This window comes from Numida meleagris, chromosome 5 (genome assembly GCF_002078875.1).
Source record: "Numida meleagris isolate 19003 breed g44 Domestic line chromosome 5, NumMel1.0, whole genome shotgun sequence".
In the NCBI taxonomy this organism is placed as follows: domain Eukaryota; kingdom Metazoa; phylum Chordata; class Aves; order Galliformes; family Numididae; genus Numida; species Numida meleagris.
This window is the reverse complement of record NC_034413.1, coordinates 61,059,839-61,077,186: the sequence shown is the minus strand read 5'-3', so window position 1 is coordinate 61,077,186 and position 17,348 is coordinate 61,059,839. Positions and strand designations below refer to the sequence as shown.

The 17,348-nt window shown below is 45.6% G+C and overlaps 1 protein-coding gene across 5 annotated transcripts in view; it reads left to right on the top strand.

Moving 5' to 3' along the window:
• SEMA5B (semaphorin 5B) overlaps nucleotides 1–17,348 on the top strand; it is a 254,626-nt gene that overhangs the window by 57,600 nt on the left and 179,678 nt on the right. For all 5 annotated transcript variants that reach the window (XM_021398000.1, XM_021397999.1, XM_021398002.1 and 2 more), the window contains exon 2: nucleotides 10,797–11,006. The gene's annotated coding sequence lies outside the window, so the exon portion shown is untranslated. The remainder of the gene's footprint in view (nucleotides 1–10,796; nucleotides 11,007–17,348) is intronic.

The window sequence follows — 17,348 nt, the reverse complement described above, 5'->3', positions numbered from 1 at the left end:
CCTGAAGCTGCCACCTTTCTCTGGTCTGGATTAAAGCTGGTCCTCAAGTACCCTGATTATTAGGAGGAAGAGGCAGACAGACCACAGGTTATGTCTCATTTCCTTAGGAACCGGGAGCAGCAGCTGGTTTTGTGTAACTATAGGAACTAACGCTTTGACGAAATGACTAGATGGTACGAGACTTGGGATACAATCAAGAGTTGAAAATGATGGTTTCTCCTGATCGGTCATTATGTACAAAGAAATAAAGAGTCTGAATACCACTGAGGCTGCTCGAAGAGATGATATGGCCAGGCTGGATGTTGTTTTGTTCTGCTTGATTGCTTTCCTCACCGGTTGAGCTCAGCGTGGTGTGTCTGCAGCATCACGTGGGGAGAGTAAGAGAAGTTTGTGCTCCGTGCAGTCATTACAGGTTGTCCCTGGAGAATACAGCTAATACAGCTGTTCTCAGCATCATTGCTCCTGCTGGGGGGGTCTTCTGCACCAATGGGCTCCCTGCAGTCATTCATTGGTACGGCTGTAGGAGCTGAAGTCTATTGGGGATGCTCTGCCTGTGGCTTTGCAGTCTGTGTGGGCTCTGCCCTTATCCTCAGCAAGAGACAAAGCACATCATCAGGCTCGGATCCTCTAAGATGAGACCTTTTCCTCTAATGCTGGCAAAATCAGACCTGCTAAAAGCAGAGTCTTGCCCTCATCATGCCTAAAAGGCTGTTACAGAGCAGCGCACAGGGCTCAGCTGTGGAGTGGTAGAAACCTCTGGAAGGAGATTGCTGCTGCTGCTCTTCTGCAGAAGCAGAGCTGCAGATGCAAGGAAGGCTCTGTTGTGTTGGCTGCTGAAGCATCCCCTCCTTCCTCAGCACATCTGCACGATTTGAACCTGTGAAACGCCCAAGAAGCAACAGCTTTAAAACTCACTTCTCTGAAATACTTTGTTTCTCTCTTCATCCTTCTCCCATCTGCTCTTTTCTTGTATTTCTGTTCCTTTTGTGACGATAAAGGCCCCCCATATTCATCCCATGGATTCTCTTTCCTTTCAGACATCCATTAAAAATACAAATGGCATTCAGTGTAAATCAGAGTACAGTTCTGCTGGTTTTTTCCACCCTTTTCATGCTCCAGGCATTGATATAATGCAGGAGAAGGCAGTGATTCTTATTTAATTGTCATTCTTGAAGACAGATGCCTTCGGCATGTGTGAAACGGGAAGGAGTGGTCAGCGTGGCAATGTGCGAATGACTAATCCTGGACTGAGAGCCGATCATTCATGTGCTCAGGCAAAGCCAGGAACGTGCCCCCTGCTTTCCCCGCTTTCCCCCTCTATGCACACTGATTCACGGGCTCACCAAGCACACAGCAGCTGTGGAGTAGCCCGGTTCCAGGAACGCTGACGACAACAGCGATGCTGCTCCACCACCAGCTGGGAGATGTTCCCCTCCCCGGCCGGAGCTATCACTCAACATGCAGAGGAGAGCAATCTCTCAGCTGAGAGCTGTGCCAGGGACTTTCTTGTACGGTACGCAGCAGAGCTGGCCCCGCACAAGGGCCCAGTGCTTGCTGTTCTGAGCAGTGCAGCAGATAGAGCCTCTCTTGGGCAGAGCTGGAGGGACTGGAGCTGCTTGAGCCATATGCTGTTCTTTCTGATAGACAAAGGTTCCTTCATCCATTTGTTTGACTTTTTTTTTTTTTTCTTCTCTTAAAAACTCCTTAAATTTCAGTCACTGGGAAAACATTTAACTTCCCTAAGATTGCATCATGGATTTGAGCCTGATTTGTGGAGGCTTTGAGACCAGACGGCTCTGTTAATGTCAGGGGGTTCCTTTTCAGATAAATTCTCCTTTTCAGAAAACATCTTTCCTAAAGAGTTTCACAGCTGATTATGGGCACAAATAACTCATCAGAAAAAGTTAGGGATGCTCAGTGCTTGGCAAGCCCTGAATTATGATCCCGTTAATGCCGTGGCACTGCGTGCTTCCAGCTGTGTTGCAGTGGCACGCAGACCCCAGCAGCTGTTGTGGAGCTCATCAACTAGCTGTTGAGCATCATCCCTGATTTGTCATAAACCCAAAGGTTCCTCTGGGGAAGGAATGTTATTGCCTGCCACAGCCCGGCTATGCGACAGCAATGCTCCGGCACTGCCTTTGTCACCGGGGCAGCGTGTGTTTGGGTCCATTTCCCTTCTTACTTTATTAATTTGCCTTTTTCAGGAGAACTATGCCCAGATTATTCATAGCTTTACGCTTCTAAGTGGCTTGTCTGGAAATGTGGTCTGGTGTATGCTTGAGGGCTACCTGCTTTCATTTCTTGCTAACCCATTGAGTTTATATTTAAAAAACGATACCAAGAGGCACAGAATGGAGTTTTTTAGAGGGCTCCAGTAGCTTATCCCTATAGACAGGAATGGAGTCTGAGTTGTGGGTTGTGGGATGGACAAAAGCCGTGTTCTGTGTAGGGCTTTAGTGTTTGCTTTTATTCTGATTAGAAACTTCAAAGCTGGAAAGGAAATTCTGAGGGGAAAAAAGCATTGTTTGGGGTTCACAGAAAGGCTTTGTTTCAAGAAAAGTTTATTTTCGGATGCATAATACAGAAAAAGCTGAAGCAAAACCTTATTTCAGAACATTTAATGCTTCTTGAAGTTTTCCATGTCTGGTTTTGCCATTGTCCGAACTTTTCCTATTTCCTTCCTTTCTTCCCTTTCAAGACACAATTTCAGCAGAACCGACATGACTTCCCAAACTGTTCTGGCTCGGGGAAAAGAGCTGCCAGAGGTTGTCTGACCACTTCAGTCCTGGTGCTGCTGAAAGCCCTCTTGAGGTGCTCACATGCTCCCAGTGTCACCACGGCTGGGCTGCAACGTCCCAGTGTCTGTGCTCTATAAATACCCTGGGAAGATAGCGCAGAAAGCAAACAGAGCACTTTAGTGGTGAGGACTTTTCTGTCGGGCCGCCGGGTTTGTGCAAGTTGTCGCCGTGACTGTTTGTCACAAGCAGGCTGCTAACAATTGCTTTCAGCTGCTTGAGATAAAATGGACAGAGGTGGAGGCTTTGTGCTGGCTCCAAGCAGCGGGACGCTTTTGGGCCAGAAGTGTTCTATCTGCAGCCAGCCCCCAGGAGACTTTTTGGCCTGGAGGCTCATGCATAACAGCTTATGTATCAGCCCAATAAAAGGCACAGAGGATCCACCTTGTCTTGCTATCAGTCAGTGATCGAAAGTGTTGCCGCAGCTAATGGTAGCTAGTGCTTGATTTGTACCCATGAACCATCCATCCAGGCGAGCTGTCTGTCTCAGTGCTGTCCTCTGCTCATTGTTATATAGGTTTGTATTAACGTGAGCTGTCCTGTGGTGTTACTCAATTTAAATATTGAAAACAAATGTTCTATTCCTCTGCCTTGGGGCTAGGAGTGATTATTTCAGCTTCTTCAGCGTATATGAGTCTGCATCTGTTAGAGGTCTCTCTTTTATAACGAGCCTGGCATACGAACTCCGTTTGCAAATTAATGTAAGAAATGCTAAAATTGGCACCTGGTTCCGCAAGCACCTATAGCAATAGTGTGTCCAACGGTATAAATACCGCATTGCTCCGGAATGACAGTGCTTTAAACTCAGCCACTTGGGTCAGCGTCCTTCTGTCTCCTCATTGTTTACATCTCCATGTTTCAGTGTCACCAGGATACGTTATTACGACCCTGGGATGCAAGCAGCCCATTGCTGAGGGTTTTTTTTTAGTAACTTGGCAACGTTATCTAAAGCAAAGCAGACTCTTGAAAATTGGGACATACTGCAATACAGTATGGGGACGACGAAAAGTATTTGTGGTACAGAATATTTCTCACACACTTGAAATCTCTGTTATGTCAATCTTAATCAGAAGAGGAGTGGCTGAAGCATAAAAATATTTTCTTTTGCTGATTAATGTTTCTGATAAAACGGGTATTTTCCAAAACACCCTTGGAAATGGCATAAGAATTTGACACAATAACCTTAACAAGGTTTATAGTGCTGTTGGTAAATAGGTGTTTAGGGAGGTATAAAATTGTAGATCATTGGCCTGATAAGGCACAGTATCATTTTCAGAGCAATTTAGGTGGGTCGGCTGAATGACTGTTCAGAATCACTACAGCAGGAAAAATTCGCAAGAGAACTGTATCGATTCAAGGTGCAGAGGAGGCATTTCCATGCAGAATAGATGGGCTGCTGGATTTATCTGTATTCTGAGCCAGCAGAGTTTGCCCAAGGGACGCCTTGTAGTCCTGGTGTGAGTCAGGCTGCAGGGTGCAGCTCTTGGGTTCAGCTCCTGGCTCTGCTGGGTACCAAAGGGGCAGCCGGGATGGACCCCTCCAAGTGCCCTCATTCCCAGCCCTGGGCTTCTCCAGCGCGTGGCTTAAATGAGAAACTGCATCTCTAGTAGGTGGAGAAGGCAGGGGGAAAACGGGAAAGTTCAGGACACCTTGCTGGGAGTTGCAGAAAAATGACAGGAATTTCACAAACTGATATTCAATATGGTGATGAGCCCTTTATGATGAAGTGCCTCAACGTATCCAGATCGTTTTGAACATTTTGTTTCTTCTAGCCAATGTCAAGATCTTCCTGTATCCTGCAGTCTGGAGCTCATTAAGTGCATGACGCATGGGAAAGTGTATTTGCCTCTTAACACTGTAATACTGGGGAAAACAAGCTCTTAACCCCATTTTGTGTTGGACCCCTCTGCATCCCCAATTCAATCAATTTTGCGTATGTGTGCTTGGACATTTGCACGTACATCTCGCTGTGTCTAGGTGTGGATAGGAAAGCCAGGCTCTGTGCAAAAGCCTCCCTTTGTCAGCACTGCCTGAAGGTAAAAGAACATTCGCAAAGCGCAGCGTTCCCTCCGGCTGTCAGGCCTGAGAGATGGAAGTGCCCCGTGCTGCCAATGTTACAAACGGTATTGCTCCGGAGGGAGGTATTGAAGGATGCAGTGCATTGAGGAGTAGGTTGTTGTCTGCTTCAAAGTGAGGAGCGAATCAATAATTTGTTAGCCTGTTAGCTGATGGCTTGTCCAAGTGCCAGCTCCGGTGCCCTCCAGGAGGAGCTGCCAAAGTGACCGAGGGAGCAGAGCAGAGCGGATCCTGAAAGTCATTTTCCTCAAATGCTTACGTGGAAACCTTCAGAGCCTCTCGGTAAGGACAAATCATTGCAGGCTTAACTCTGAGCAAAATTCCTCTTGAGGGCAGTAGGCTCTGTGCTGGAGTCTTGTACCTCAGTGGGGTTAGGGTTTGGGGGACAGATGGGGTCTCAGGACAGGGTGAGATCTGGGGAGCTGCTTTCTCCTGTTCTCCGGCTGCCTGCCCCTTGTACTGTTGTAACAAGCCCCATAAGAAGCCCTTGTCCCTGCTTTACAAATTATGGGATGCCAGTAGCGTCCTCAATAGAGATTTCTCCTGCCTGTCTCTTTTTCTTCCCCCTTATTCCTTGCAAGTCCAAACGTGTCTCCTTCGTAATGGACTCAGCCTTTATTACCCAAAGATCATGCTTCTTTATTAACCTTCAAATAAGGCTCCACCAGCTGCAGGAAAACTGTTCTGCAGGGCATGTGGTGTAAGTCACCACGGGTGTCACACGGCTGTTTAAAATCCTGGTTTTCATTTGCTTTGAGGCTTTTTGCTTTTTGGTAAAGAGATGGAAATCTTTTCTGCTTTCTGCTGAGTGACTTATAAACAGCCTGTGTAAATTTGGCTCTAGAAATTACAACCAGAAAAATATATAGACTGTTGCATTGTTTTTATGGATCCCAGTTCACTATACAGGAGAGATTCCATTATAAACTTTCATTAAAAATAAAGGAGGAACACTAACAATTCTCCCGCAGATCCAGGGAAAGTAAAACACCATCAAGCCAGCTAACACTGAGCCATCTCATGCTTTATTCCCTGCTGTTTATCTGAGGCACGTTTCTTACAGTCAGTAGATTTCCACCTCTGGCAGTTTGTACCTCCAGGAGTTTAAGAGCCTTTGACTAATTAAGACCAGAGAGATTTTCACCCCACTGCCACAGCCCCACTGATGGGATCCTGCCCTAGTGCTTTGCTCTCAGGGGGCCTTTGAGGCCAAAATTAAAAATAACTGACTAACTAACTAAATAAGCATCTGGGTACATAAGCATACCTCTATTTAGATTCTCAGATCATCTCTAGAGACACACATAGAAGTTTGGTTAGAAAAAGCCATAGCTAAAAGCCGCCTCAGAGGGCACATTTATGGCAACCAGGACTTGTAGGTGGGTTCCTGGCCGCTTATCGGCTGTTGGCAAAGTAATCATGGAAGAAATCTGGGTGGTTTAACTCTGCGGTGCATAAGTGCGTGTGTTTGTGCGAGCACATGTGCACGCATGCAGAAAGCCCTGTGAGCGATGCCGGTGCTTAAACTGATCAGACAAGTTTTATTGCTTCTGCCCATCGGTGCTGCTTTGAAATACAGGAGCTGATCCTCAGCACCGTAGCTCAGAGATGGCTTCACAAATGGTTTTCGGACCCTGGTTCCCACGCTCATTTGCTTCCTCGATTCACTTCAAAATCTGCTCCCTTCCGCATTTATTGCATTTGCTTAACCAGAGGCATTGAAAAATGCGTCGTTACTCTGGGGTTTTCTGTAACACAAGGTGGTTTGGGGTCTGGATCCAGAGAAAAAGAAAAAGGGAAAGACTCAAGCAAGGAAGTGGCTGTATCAAAATTACACGTGAAAAATGAGAAGGTGTATGCATGTGGAAGAGCAGATCCAAGTCAAACAAACAAACCAGTGAAGGGAGAGGGAGCTTGACTAAAACCCAGGGCTCTACTAACCCTACTGGTGATGCGCAGTGCTTTGCTTTGATTCACTGCAGCTCATGGCTCAGGCTCAGCAAGGCTCACATGTTGCTCACTCCATCCCAGCCTGGCAGCATGATCCAGTGCCTGCCGCATCCCTGTAGGCCCTCTGTCTTCTCCGATGGGACTTGGGGCAGCACTGAGATTCTATGGCTTTTTGTGATGGGTAATCCATGTGATTCATGTTTGTGGTGCTGCAGGGGAGAGCCTCTGAGCCTTCAGCAAGCACGCCCTGCATGTGGGAGATGTGGAATGAAGGCAGCCAGCCTTTTTCCTGGAAGTTAACAAAACATCTCTTCGTGTGATGCCTTTGAGAAGAGCAAAGTCAGGCCCATTGGGTGAAACACAACCAGAGTATTTACAGATCTATTACTGTGCTTTTGGTAAGCTCCCACCTGTAGCGTTGTGTACCAGCATTGTGCTGTCCAATTCAGAAGGTGGTCTCTGAAGGCAGATAACCACATTAAGAGATAGACGAGTGGGAGTGGATTTAGCTGCCTTCCTCTAAAGACTTGTTCAATGGCAGGATGAATATCACAGGGTCATTAAGTGCCAGGGAAAGGAGATGGCATGTTGTGCAAGTAGTAACACAAAGAACAACAAATGCAATTTAATAAAGGGCAAATTCCAGCTGGAAATGAGGCTAAACTGTCAGATGTTTAAGGGCAGGCAGAAAGGGAAGTCGTTTGCCTAATGAGGTAGTTCTGACAAACTAGGTAGAAATACTTCAGTTTCCGAATCCAGCAAGTGTGGCGTTGCATCTTTCCACCAGGTTTTCACCGACGGTGCTCTGTCAGCCTCGGCTGTCATAACCATTAGCTGTATTAATAACCCATGTTGGAATGAAGGCACTACAACAGCGTCATTACATGTGGAGGATCCTTCTTTCATCTCTAGGAGTGAAGAAGGAAATTAGTTTTTCTGTGGCTTCACAATAGGAAACAAAAAGTTGTGCGCTGTGGTTGTGCTGGAGGAGATTTAAAGGCCACAGGAAGATGTGCAAGGGGATTTCCCTAGGGCTGCACGGGACCTGGACAACTCACCATTCTGTCACAGAGACAGCTGGGCACCCCCACGGCGTCTCCTCAGAACCCAGGCCCGTATTCCACCCCAGCTGCTGCCTTGGAGTGGAGCTGGCCTGAAGGCTGTTGGTGGTGCAGTGGTTGATCTTAATTAACCACCTCCGGGGCTCTCTGCTGCAAATGTGCTCATGCTTCCCTGCCTGCAACAGCACTTCGTTAGGAGCTGGCTGCAAACAGCCCTGCGTCTGCACTGCCGTGAAGGCTTTATCAAAAACAAGGCTTCAAGCTCAGAAAAGCGGACCAAACATATTGCCACGTGAACTTAGGGAGCTTTGCTGGTGTTTCAATCAGTGGGTCTAATATGATGAAGAAAAGCAAATAACAAAAATATTAATCTCTTTGTGCCACAAATATGCAGCTGATGTTCCTTGCCATATTTTAAATACGCTGACAGGCACGGTGCACCTAATTAATGAGGTTTCCTAGGGATCCCAATTAACAGCTAATTGTCGCTAGCCGCAACGTTGGAAAATAAAGAGAAATATGAGGATTCTGTGCATGGAAATGGATTGCATTGTCCAATGCAGTTGATGATCGCTTGAGTAACAGAATTCTCATAAGGATTTGAGCTGCTCAAAAATAAATGTAGTTTCTCTAGGACTGTGATAGTGATCAGGAAATGAATGTAAAATTGTGATCTCCTGTAATTTGGAAAGTTAATATAATAATCAGATTGGCAGAGCTTGCGAGGGACCTAACTGTACACACTGAAAAGGGAGAAAAATCGTAGGGCATGGGTCTGTGCCATTGGCAATGGAAGCACAGAAGACAGTAGATTCTATTCCATACATCATCAGAGATGAAAATGGGCGGTGTCCCAAAAAGAAATAAAGTGGTGTTGCTATTTGTGAGGAAAGTAGGTCAGCCTACATACAAGCATTTGTTGTTACATGCTACAGTAGATATATGTTGGAGAGCTGGTTGGAAAATTAATTTATTCCTGTCAAAACCTTGCTTTTAGAGAAGTCTTTCTTTATGCTTTGAGATTTTCTTGGGAAAGAGAAAAAAGGAAATTACCAGTTTCCAGCTACCAGCAACTTTCAGATGGAAGCCTGGTTTCTGGTCAGGCTTTTTTCCACAGCGTAAACACATGAACTCTTGGTCGTACCTTTCAGCTGAGATCTGTAAGACAAATATTAGAGGCTGTAATTATGTCAGGTAGTGTGGAGATTTAAACTTCAAGCTTTTAGGCTCGGCCATCAGGTTACTCCTTAGGTTTCAGATGCTGAGTTGATTTTCCCTAGAAGAGCTCCTTTTTATCCCTGTGTGAAATGGGAGAAGCTTCGTGGGATGGGAAAAATTCCCTGTGCAAAGCTTTGAGCTTGTTTCCAGTATCTTGACTCCTTTAACTGGGTGTCAGTGGCCTTTTTTGGTTAGATACCACAGACTAATTCCCGTCTCTGCTCTGGGACTGTAGTTGAGCTGAGCAGTTCATCACCAAGGGAAAATAAGTCTTTCTTTATAACTGTTTCTCTTCATTTTATCTCGGCTTGTCAGAGCCTGGCAGATTCTCCATCCTTTATGCCACTCCTCGGCAGCTCACTTTGCAGAGCGGTCATTAGCTCTGCATATGGGGTGGCCTGGGGGGATTCCCTAAAGTTCCCTGCACTCTTTCATGGGCTTTCTTTCAATTTTATATTCTTTTAGGCTGAAAAAAGCCAGATTCTGCTCTGACTCTGGTCTTGGTGTATTCTTAATGCTTATAATTCCTACTGGACTGGGCTGACCCAAAGTGGTATTGTAACGGTGCCCGATGTTTCCGTTCTGAAAAACATTTATAGTGTTGGCATTTGTATCTCATTTTGTTAAGTTTACTTGTACTGTTTAAAACAATTTGGGGAGATTTACAATTGCTTGTTTTGTAATACAGCCACAAAGAATTAAGGGAAGGCTTTAAAAGTAATCTCTCTTCTCCTCCAGCCAAAGAAGCACTGTCATGTTGTCATCCGTCAAATTATGTAGGGTCAGAGTTTGGCTTCTCTCTTGGTGCACTTGATAGGCATATGTAAGTGCTGCATCTCAGTAGTTCACGGAGGAATTTGGCACTTTGATTTTTAAATGCTGTGCCAAACATGCAGAGAGAATGGCGTAGCTTAGCTGCAGTGCACCTGTGGGAGCGATATTTGCAGAAAAAATGACTGTGAGAAGAGAAGGCTTAGAAATCAATTGCAATTAAAACTGTAACTGGCTTGATACTGGAGACGGATAACTGCTAGCTTTTGATATTTGCTAGCTAGGCAGAAACTCAGAAAATTACGTTTTCTGAGAGCTGAGATATGGAGGAAGAATGGCTTTATGTTTAAGGCTCTACACTGGGACTCACAAATTGACTTCCCTTCCTTTCCTGGCTGCCTCGCAGGATGCCTCTGTAGTCTTGGGGATGATTACAAACTTTTTACCATATGTTTATGCTGCGTCTGGTGATCTAAAGCCTCATTCTAGTTGGTGTTCATGAAATTCTAGCCTACCAAATAATATTTACTCATTAGTCTCCTCTAGAAAGTAAACAAACCTTCTTTGGAAAAACTAAATGGAGTCACGTTTACACTGAACAGGGATTCTGTGTCCTAGTCAGTGATGGATGACAAGTGAGGCCTTCGGAGATGATGACTATATCAGACTGGATGCTCAGCCCAGGCTTGGGATCATTTAGGTTGCTTTGAAAAATGCTGGGGGGGAGGGAGATGGGGGGAGATGCTGACCATGAAGGGCTGTTTTCCCAAGTTGTTAGTCCCATAACTCAGGAGAGAGGAAGGGCCTGACAGAAGTGGAGAGAGCCTTCCTCAAAGAGGACTCTATAACATCAGGCAAATTCAGGCACATTTCTCTATTAATGACGGAAGAAAAAAATGCTTTTTCTTCTTTTTTTTTTTTTTAGATAGATCATCCAGAAACAAGCTTATGAGAAAAATAGAAGGAAGAAGGCCAAGGAGGCATGCCAGAGAAGGGAGCCTGCAGAGTCCAAGGGGTTCAGAGAAGGCTGCAGTGGGACTGCCTCTGAGAGGGAGCATCCTGACAGGTTTTCCTTCTGGGACTCGGAGCTTGGATTGCTGCTGGGCCATTTGTCCTGGACCTGGCCTCTGTGCTGGTGAGTTAGCAAAGGAGTGACACATGTCTCTTGTGCTGAAATGTGACGTTTTCACGTTGCTCACTGGGAGGAGTTTTGGTCTCCGATCATTCTGTTTCTCCTGCTCCAGCGAGGAGAGGATGTGTCAAGCAGATAAAGCACAAATCTGGGAGCTGGAAGACTTGGCCTGTTTCTGAGACTGCCACAGCCTATTTGTAATTTCTGACAAGGCAAAGAAGCACAGTTAGATGAAGGGTTTTCCAGACTGCTCAGGGCTCTCTTAACTGTGCCGTTATGGGACTCAGTGAGACTTTCTCTTGTGACTTTGCTGGGAGCTGAGATCTTGTATTTCAGCCTGTGAAGAAGGTGGGTTTCTGCAATCATTTGGATACGAACAATATGTGCCTGCTGCAGTGCAGGGAGATGATGCAGCTTTTGCAGATGCTGTTTAGTGGGAAGTGCATTGTATCTAAGAAGGTGGGTCAAATTCAGGCCCTGGTTATAACCAGTTCAAACTGAGAATAATGCTGTTGGTGTGGTTAGCCAGAGTTCATTTTACGCCAGGACCTACACTTGGCAGTCACTCCATACAGGCACAAGTGATTGCTGTATGGGTAAGGGAATTGTGAACGGAACTTGATTAGTCTGGTCTCAGAATATATCCCACAGTAAGTAATAGCATTGCAAGGAGTTTGCTTTGCAATGTCACTTTTCCACTGTAGCATCACAGGAACGTACCATTTATGGTTTGTGCCCAATTTGTGCTGTCTGAATCTAGGAAAAGTGCCCACTTAGCAGAAGTTGGAGCTTCTATTTGGAACAAAGCAAAGGATTTTTTAGTTTCCTTATGGAAAATCTTGTTTTCATTTTCTTTTTTCATTATTATGATTTGTTTATTATTTCATTTTAACAGATGAATAAATTTTTCCTCTATGGTTTTGTAGAACTATGGAGCCAGCAAAGGATTTTCTAGAATAATCAATCTGGTTTTATTATAGTGATTCATTTCCCCTTGGGCAACCTTGCAAAGTGTATGGGTCCGCACAAAGTTGTTCCAGGGGAAATGGCAGTATCGGTCCTGCAGGCAGCTCCCTGCCTGAGTCCTCTGACAAAGAAGAGGCATGGAGGAGGTTGCAGAAATGTGTCCTTTTTGGAGGAGCAGTGGGCATTTTCTTTGACTGAAGATATTTGCACTTACCTCCTGTCTCCCCTTAAACTCCTTTCACGTTAATATTCATATTTTTAATGCTAATGAGAATGATGACTGTATGCTAAAAAGATCCTCTGTCCCTTCGGATTTCTATTGGAATAGCCAAAGACAGAAGAAGTGATGAACTAAAGCTCCCTGTGAGTCTTTGACTGATCCAATCACCCCAATTAATCAGTGTTAAAGAGAAGTGTGCTGCTTGGTGCGACCACCCAGGGCACTCTGTCTGGCTCCACAACTTAGGTTGCTTTGTCTCAGTGTTGCAGCGTGCTCATGGTGCAAGATTATGCCCTGTCCTCAAGTGCCCGCCACACTTACACAATGCAATCAAACCAAATGCAAGGGGAGTGTCAGCTATGAAAGAAAATAATTCCTAAGCAGCTGTAGGTTTAGTGGAGCCCTGTTAGGATCAAATTTTCACCTTCAGTATGACTCTAATGAGGGAAAAAGTGTATGTATATGCACACTTGTTGAAAGTAGAATGTGAACCTGGTGAAGATGGTTTCAAACTAAGCAGAAATGGTTTCAAACGAAAGGAGGGGAGATTTAGACTGAATGGATGTAACAAAAAAGTTTTTTGCAGTAAGAGTGGTGAGGCTCTGGGATAGACTGCCCTGAGAGCAGTTGTTGCGCAAGTGGAGGTTTAGGTTGGATATCAGGAAAAACTTCTTTACAGAAAGGGTTGTTAGGCGCTGGAACAGGCTCCCCAGGGAGGTGGTTGAGTCACCATCCCTGAATGTGTTTAAAAACTGTTTGGATGTGGTGCTTGGGGATATGATTTAGCGGTGGGTTATTAGAGTTAGGGTAGTATGGTTGGGTTGTGGTTGGACTTCATGATCTTGAAGGTCTTTTCCAACCTGAGCAATTCTATTATTCTATGATTCTATGAGAAGTGGTGGATGCTCTGTTCCCGGTGACATTCAAGGTCAGGCTGGATGGCGCTGTGAGCACCTGATGGAGCTGTAGGTGTCCCTGCTCATTGCAGGGGGGTTGGACCAAATGGCCTTTAAAGGTCCCTTCCAGATTGAACGGTTCTATGATTCTAAGATTCATCAGGAAAATGGCAAGCAATGGGCAGTAGCTCCTAGGAAGGAGCAGCCCATAGGTTGGAGTTTTCCCATCACCTAGCTGTGCTGCTGACCTGCTGTAAACCCTTCCCAATTTCTCACCTTCACTGGAGGTCTGGCTTTGCTGTTGTGAAGCAGGAGCAAAGATTCCTTTCAGCTGTGCCACCAGAGTAAGGCCTGATCAGGGCTAATGACACAAATGCTGGCTGCAGGGAGCAGTAGTGTTGGGGTTGCTCTAGCAAGCATTTTTTAACAGTCTCTGGGTATGTATACTCCTGTTTCTGCATTTAATGCACTTAGTAATTTAGGGTTTTTCTGTGCCTTTCTCTCGTTTGTTTATCTCATGTTCTCATCAACAAAAGCTTTGTTTTAGATCATGATAAGGTTTCTTAATTATAATTTCACTGGATATGGTAATAAGGAAATCTGCCTTTTTTTTTTTTCTTTAAATAGTGGCCCCATTCTCACTTTCTGAGCTATCTTGACTTTTTTAAAGGGAAGCAATAATGAATTTCCATATGGGCTATACCTTGTAAAAAGATTATCTCCGTTTATTCTTTTTATAAAGTTTTCAGAAGGGAAGGCACTGTCCCAATGCACAGAAGCAATTTTTCTTTTCAATGGATACTGTGACTCAAATCTAAACCTTTGCTCTCCAAGGAACACTTTTCAAATGTTTACTTACTGCTTGATTCCTGATAGGCAGTCTGGAAAAAAATCAGATGAGGTGTTGCTCCTGAAAGTTATACTGCTTTATATTGTTTGAAAGGCAGAGATTGAGCCGATTTGTCTAGCAGCTTGCCTTTTCTCAGCTGGGGGAAAGAGTTCCTTTGTAGCTCAGGCTTTTATCAGCAGTCCAGTAAAAGTGTTTTATATAAATACATAAAAAAAATACAACATTTATATAAAACCTTTCATCTTGAGGGCTCCAGAGTAGTTGACAAATTTGTCAAATAATTTGTCTGTTCTCAGAAGTTATCTTTTGCTCCAGAACAGAAGCAGAGGTATTTCTGAGCTGGGTGAAACCATTCTTGCTACTAATAACTCATTAAAGTAACCATCAGAGCTGTAATGCACGGATTACAAAATTTTAAACTGAGAACTTTAGAAACTTTTTCCTAATCATGTAAGAGGATTTATTAAACACGAAACTGCTTTCTTGGTACAGTGAGGCCACGGGGGCACTGGAGCACGAGGTGTGCTGAGGAGAGCCTTGTCGTGGGTTACTGGGGAAAAAAGATAAGTAATACAACACTGAAGGCAAAAACAGAGTCTTGGAGCCATCCCCTTTGGATGTGTGCTTGGTGACAAATTCCTGTCCTGCAGCACAGCTGGAACAGATTGTTGTGTGTGGGTGAAAACACACCCATAAGGGATGGGGATGCTCTGCTGCCCCTCCAAGCCCAGCAGTTTGCCCTTCATGTTGCTGGTGACACCAGGACCACTGTTTCCATCTGAGCCTTATGTATGAGCAGCATTTGCCTCTTCTGAAAGGGCTCTGCGCTGGCAAATCCTGCCTGTGTGCTCTGTGCACGGTGCAGGATCCTCTTGGCTGCTGAACCTTCTCCTCATGCAAGGCGCTGGCTACCTCATGAGCAAACACGTCGCAAGGTGACGGAGGGTTTCATGATGGGACCCATAGCGTAAGCGTGTTAATGGAGTCAAGTGCTCTTTATTGGCTCCGGTGTGTTTCACTGCGCCCTTGGCGTGCTCGTGCTTCCTGTATGAAACTTGGCTGGAGGAGTCGGAGCTGCAAGACATCATCCCGAATTCCAGCTGGGATGTGTAACTTGGCTACACGGCGCTCTCCCCTCTTTGCCCCCCTCAGCCATTTCCCATGCTAAATAGTTTCTCAGGACTCAAAGGGAAAGGGGGAGATAATCTCCAGGCCAATCACTCTGATAAGTAGGAAAAATGTGTAAATAAATGAGCCACGATTAATAGTGTGACGCTGTCTCTTGACTCACGTCTCTGGAAGTTGTGGCTTGCTGGGATGGCAGTCCTTGTCCTGCTGTCGGGGGCTGGGGTGCAGAGTGAGCACTGGGGGTGGGATTTGTTTAACACATATTTTCATGTTGGAGGAAAAAAAAAAGTGTGATTTATTTTCTTTTGCTGCAGCCTGCTCACAATTTTCAGTTTACATTAATAGCTGTGGGAAGAGCGGCTCTTAATGCCATATACTTTGGCTATTAACACTGTGTCTGGTTTGACAGTACATCCCTCTTAAATTTTTTTTATTCCCTTGCGATCATAAAATATGTATCAGCCTTCCTTTGTAATCTCCTTCAGCGTGTCCAGCTAGCTAATGTGCACCTCTTTCCCTTTAGAACTTGATTTTTCTAATGCCATATACTTAGCAAGAAGAAGCAAACTAACTTCTTTAATTTTATTTTATTTTTAATCAGAAGTTTGTATGAATTCATATTTGATGGAGTTGTTTCTCCAGGAGCCCCTTAGCAGCTTCCTCCCTAAATGTTTGCTTCATTGATATTTTAATTGCTGTAATAATCAGCATTCTGAATAAGAGGTCTTTCCCCTAGCTCGGTAAATCCATGCTGGCTGGGTAAAGCATGTCTGTGATTTATGTGCAGATAAACAGCTTTGGATCCCATCCAATCACTTCATCAGTTTTAATTCGGCTGCCTAATCAGTAGCAAACAGGAGGGCTGTTTTTTGTTGTTTTTTGCTTTGTTTTGCTCTGAGCGGGGTGGGGGTGCTAACGGAGGGCTTGGCGCCTTCCCCAGAACGGCACCGATCCTCCCCGTTTCTCATCATGTCAGTGTCAAAGTCAGCACTAACTTTCTGAAGGAGTGTATGAGAAGGGACCAGATGCCAAAACCTGCCTTTAGGCTTTCGCTGGTATCTAAGGAACCGCACAGATATGCGGCCTGCGAAACAAGCCTGCACTTATCTCATGTTTTATAAAGGACATCCCTCGGATGCCTGAGAAACGTGGAAAGCCTCGGATGGAGGCAGATTTTATGTCCTGCTGCTGTTCCCCACAAGGCTCGGTGACTTCGGCAGGGCTGGGAGGTGCCAGGTGCCTGCAGGATACGGGGCAGCACTAAGGGATGAGGACCATTCTCCTGCATCCCTGCTGCTTTATGTCCTTCTGGGCAGACCACAGCGTGCCGCTCCCCATGTGAGCTGCTGGCCCAGTGCAGTGGGGTGGGATGGGGCAGAGCGTGCTCATCGCTGCCCTTTTCTTCTTCCTTCCTGCCGTGTGGCTCTGTGAGGTGGATGCTGAATGCTTGGTGATGGAGCACTGGGGCTTTGGGGACAAATGCTGCACATGCAGCTCTGCAAGAGAACTGCTCCTCCTGCAGCTCAGAGGGGCAGGAACAGTGTGGCTCACTGCCACCTTTGCAGCTCCAGCCTACACGCTGCTGTGATGTATGAACTACATGCACAGTGCTGTAGAGGGCAGCATGATCCGGCTGCCCCAAGACTAAGGCTCCTCTAACTCAGGGCCAGAGTTCCTTACCCTATTTTTGTGTATCCTGAGCCAAACAAATACCTATTGATGGTAAAACGCTGCACCATTTACGTTGTTATCTGTTGGTGCCATGTGTCTGGAGGTGAAGCATTCCCTGATTCGTAAGCAGCCTCTGCAGGATTACAGAGAGTAACCCCATTTTGGTCACTAGATCTAGGGCAAGCAATACCATCTGTAATAATAAAGCTTACCTAAAGAGCTTAGCACAGTTTGACCAGTAAACCACGGCTGTGGTCCTCGAGCTCTGTTGGCTCTCCTGGCTGCCCTCATCTCCACAGGCAGTTGTGCCTGGCCACTTCCCTTACGATGGGAGGCAGCAGGAGACGTCAGCAGCTGCTCTTCTGAGCCCATTTCTTCCTGCTCCATAGCAGCCCTTGCTTGTAAGCAAGCAGCAAGCTTGGGAGAGCTGTGCCAGGCTGGTGACTGCCGCTGGAGCATTCAGGAAACAGGTTCCTTGGAAAGCAGAAAACATAGGCATTGCTGCTCTACCTTTGGGGTGGTTTATATCGCTACCCAAATGACACCCAACAGCTTTTTTTTTTTTTCCCATTTCAAGTTAAACCCTTGCAGCTCCGTTTTTCACTATTACTAAG